At 42.5% G+C, this 4750-nt stretch overlaps 1 non-coding gene across 1 annotated transcript; it reads right to left on the reverse strand.

Moving 5' to 3' along the window:
* Positions 1-754: 754 nt before the first annotated feature.
* LOC134543672 (5S ribosomal RNA) lies at positions 755-873 on the reverse strand. The gene has a single exon (XR_010077154.1). It is a non-coding gene; the product is annotated as a 5S ribosomal RNA (ribosomal RNA).
* Between the last annotated feature and the right edge of the window lie 3877 nt (positions 874-4750).

Genomic DNA, 4750 nt, shown 5'->3' on the forward strand with positions numbered 1-4750 from the left:
TAGATGATTTTTTATCTTTTGTTATTATTCTAATAGCTCCTTTTTTTTTTTTTTCCCCCAATGTTATATGGCAGAAAGAGTAGAGCTATGGCTACTGTGACATCATGCATTGATGGGAAGGTTATTGTTGGATAACAAAAATTTAGATGATATAATTTTTATTTTTTTCCATACACAACACATTGCAGGTACAATTTTACAGGTTACAGCTGTACCACCTCTAGTATTGCTGCCGACCATCCAACAAATGAGCACACTAAACAGGCATTGATGACATTGTTATCAACGTCTTTTTGAATCTCTCATTATTATACATAACTGCCCACTGAAACAGAGAAACTTCAAAATAGGTGTGTGTGTGTGTGTTTATATATATATATATATATATATATATATATATATATATATATATATATATATATATACATATATACATACATACATACATACATACATACATACATACATACATACATACATACATACATATACACTTATCTATTTATTTTTTCACTTTGAATTTTGTATGAGGTATACACATGCAAAGATTCACAGCTGCTGCTGGGTGGGTGAGTGAGTGAGTGATTGATTGATTGATTGATTGATTGATTGATTGATTGATAGAGAGTGAGTGTGTGTGTGTGTGTGTGTTAGGGGGGGGGGGGGGGGGAAATGTGGTGATTGTGGGGGAAAAAAAAATTTAAAATTGAAATTTTTAAAAAAAAATTTTTTTCTGTAGGGTGCAAAATAGTAGTGCCAACGGCACGTGGTGTTCCCAAGCGGTCACCCATCTAAGTACTAACCACGCTCGACGATGCTTAACTTCGGTGATCGGACGAGAACCGGTGTGTTCATCGTGATATGGCCGTTGGCAATGATATAGATGTTTTTTTTTTGCAGTTTGTATTTGCCACTCGAAATAGCTATACCAGGTGTGATTGTTACAAACAACAGGAGAAATCGTGTAATGAACACTCTTTTACTTCCCCCCCCCCCCCCCCCCTCCCCACACACAACACCCACCACCCTCACCATCCCAACCACCAAAGCCCTCTTCAAAATACACTCTCACACACACACACAAACCCACACTCTATAACTGATGAACATTACCATAACTTCTTAAAGCCATTAGATAATATTTAACTCAAGAAAGGTATTGTGATATGTTTAAAGAAAGAAAGGTGAAACCTTTAACTTTACCAGCAGGTATTAGTATCACTGAGGTATCTTCTAGGTTGTAGCAGCAATAGTAGTAATAATAATAAAATTAAATAAGGTAATAAAAAAGAAAAGTTATACATGTGATCAAATCATGAATGTATAAAACTGGAATGAATTTAAATTTTTTTTATTTTTCTTCATAGGCTGTTTTGAAATTGATGAGTAAGTGCCTCTTCTTTTAAATTTTTTAATGCTGAACACTGTTACATAAGAGATGAATGTTTAGAAAATTTAAAAAAAAAAAAAAGCTAGCCCAGCCCCCTCCCCCCCTCACACAAAATCCAAACAAAAAAAAAAACACCCTCCTTCAAAACATCACATAATCATCCAGCCAGCAGTGCAGACGAGAAATTTGCACTCGGGGCCGCCATTTTGACGATAAATTCTTGCATGGCACACCAAAGGTAGGAAAGAATTTAAAAAAATAAAAATAATGGGCGAGCACCCTCGCGTCTGCCTGTAGAAAATGAAGTTAAAAGTAACATAACCTAAAGACAGGCACACACTAGGGTGCTCCCAGGCGGTTGAGAAATTTTTTCCCGCCAAAAGACTTATATATATTATTTATTTTACTGTTTTTGGCAGGGGGCTATGTCGGTCTGTGTGCAAAGTAGTTCCTACTCCCGCCGCCAGGAGCGCGCGCGGTGGGTAGCGATGTTGTTTTTTCTGCTTTCATTTGTTTATTATTTAGAGGGTTAATGCTATGTAAATGTACGCAAGTTTGGTTATGTGTCGGTAGTTGTGCGAGATTTAATTTCCGAAACGAAATTTGACTTTCATCGGCCTGCATTTCTCACTTATTCGGAAAATACATGTGTGTTTATGTATGTATAATAATCGAGTGATTTTGTAATAATTTGGAAGTTTTGTTTGCGTGTGCGATGTGGGGAAGAAAAGGTGTGCACACGAGTCCTAGGGCTATATTTTTTTTTATTGCGAAATATTTACTTCATGTGGTGAAAAATTTTAAATTATTTGTGATGCAAGTGAAATTTTTTTTTTTTTTTCAGTTGGGTGATGTGTTTGTCCTCGTTTGTGTGCAAGGAAGCAAACATGCTGAAGGTAAGGGGCCATAAATGACACTTTAAAATATTAGTTTACCATTAATTTTGGTTAAATATTAAATTGCCATATAAGTAAAATCATGTCAACTGTTGTATTCCACCCAGTATAAGCTGTTAGTAATGGGTACTTAATATAAATAGAATAAATGTAAGCATTTTCGTCTGCATGAAAATTCACTTTTTTTTTGGATCCATTTGTACTGTGGGTAGTTAAATAGTACATTATGTTGTTTTTACTTCGAAGTACAAAACATCTTGTGCATGATTGCAAATTCAAACGCAGTTAAGCATAATATGAATTCGAATTATGTGTGTGTGTGTGTGTGTATATATATATTTTTTTTTTTTTTTTTTTTTTTTACTGTGTCCAGTTTTAGCACAAATGGAATTATTTTCAAAGTGAATCGATGCAACTGGTCTTTGCCATTAATATTGATATATGATCTAACTAAATTAAATAGAAAGGATTTTTTTATTTATTTTTTTATATATATAAATATATTTGTAGCAATGTACTAATGACCACAGAAGTAAGCAAAAAAAAAAATATATATATATATATCTCAGCCAGTAAACCATGCGTCTTAAAGACTTTTTTTAATGAAAATATTTCTGCCTTGGTTAAGCTTACATTTACTATCATAGGGATTGAGGGAATTGTAGAACAGCAGCAGAAGCATTTCCTTTCATGATCATGTTCTTGGTCCTGAAAAGGACCGTTTATGTAAGCATGTGCACACCAGACCTGCTCACTTGGAGCTGGTGTATTTGGTGACAGCCTTGGTGCCCTCGCTGACAGCGTGCTTGGCCAGCTCCCCGGGCAGCAGCAGTCTCACGGCCGTCTGTATCTCGCGGCTGGTGATGGTGGAGCGCTTGTTGTAGTGGGCGAGGCGGCTGGCCTCTGCCGCGATGCGCTCGAAAATGTCGTTCACGAAACTGTTCATGATGCTCATGGCCTTAGATGATATGCCAGTGTCCGGATGAACTTGCTTCAACACTTTGTAGATGTAGATTGCGTAGCTTTCCTTCCTCTTGCGCTTCTTTTTCTTGTCGCCCTTCGAGATGTTTTTCTGGGCCTTGCCCGCCTTTTTGGCTGCCTTACCGCTCGTCTTGGGGGGCATCGTAGGTCTGAGCTGTGCCGCTGTCGCTAGATGAGTGAGACGGGAACTGAATTTTTTTCGTGAAAAGTTTTCTTGGCTTCTTGTTGCGCGACCAATCGGAGCGCTCCGCGGCTCGTGATTGGTCGCGCTCCGCGGAGGGACGTGTAACAAAAGTAATTTCCAGCTACCGAGTCGAGAGCATCGTCGGAGTGCGGCCCTGCCTCCTCTCTGCGCATCGCTTCGATTCTTAGCTCGCGGACACAAGAGTGACAGCCGGCCTGAGGGAAGTTATAAATCCCGAACGGCCACCTCGAGCCTAGCCCGTTTGGGTCAGCGGCGAGTCCTCTTACAGCGTAATAGATTTACAACACTTTCTTCAGACTGCCCCTAAAGAACACCGAACACAGGACACACCCGTGGCTTCCTGCCCCTCCCGCGACCGGGCCTTAGGGCCGGCCCTGAGGGGGGTTGGCGGAATGAGCGAGCAGGGACCCCCAGCCAAGTCCATGCCAGACAAAACACCACCCGGCGCAGCCTATCCTGGCGGCAGTTTTCAGTCCGTTAGGCACGGCACCATAAATTTAATCGTTTCCTCCCAGGACAACACGGACGCAACCATGGACACAGGCACATACCCCGACTCAGACTGCGATTCTGTTACCTCCAGGACCTCGGTTAATTCCATGACAGTATCAGCGGAATTGTACGCAGCATTTTTACGAGACAGTGCAAGGATGGACAGGGAGCACCCCGAGAATACCCAAGGATGGCAACACGAAACCAAAAGACAACGGAAAATTCCGCAGGCGACCACGCCGCGGCCCCTTGCGGTCTCGAACCGTTACGAGCCGCTCGCTGACACAGCGGGCCCCCCCTCCACCCCCACGGCAGGGTCAGCTCTAGATTCAACATCTCCCGCAACTCAGTCCACACACGGCGCTACTACACGTGAGCCTGCATCCGCAGTTGCGACCGCACAGAATTTTTCATCACCGAACATTGCAGGCCCCACAGGCACACAGGGCACAGCAGCACAGCCTGCCACCCCGCGCGCCAAGCGAATTAACAAGCACGCTCTGAGGCTGGTAGTACCTGATACCAGTCTTTACAACCAGCTCGTCACTCGCGTGCGAGCCTTGGCCCCTGGCGGCGCACAACTAGCCCTTGTGCGGGAGGGGCTTCAGATCGCGTGCGAGACCGAGCAGGCATACCACCTGATTAAACAGTATCTTGAATCGGCCCCTATACCATTCTACACCTTCAGCACGGCCTCAGAGCTGCCACAAAAAGTGGTAATTAAAATGCCAAAGCAGACTCCCACAGCCGCAATCAAAGAGGACCTCGAGGCGCGCGGGTATTCAG

This window comes from Bacillus rossius, unplaced genomic scaffold (genome assembly GCF_032445375.1).
Source record: "Bacillus rossius redtenbacheri isolate Brsri unplaced genomic scaffold, Brsri_v3 Brsri_v3_scf149, whole genome shotgun sequence".
Lineage (NCBI taxonomy): Eukaryota > Metazoa > Arthropoda > Insecta > Phasmatodea > Bacillidae > Bacillus > Bacillus rossius.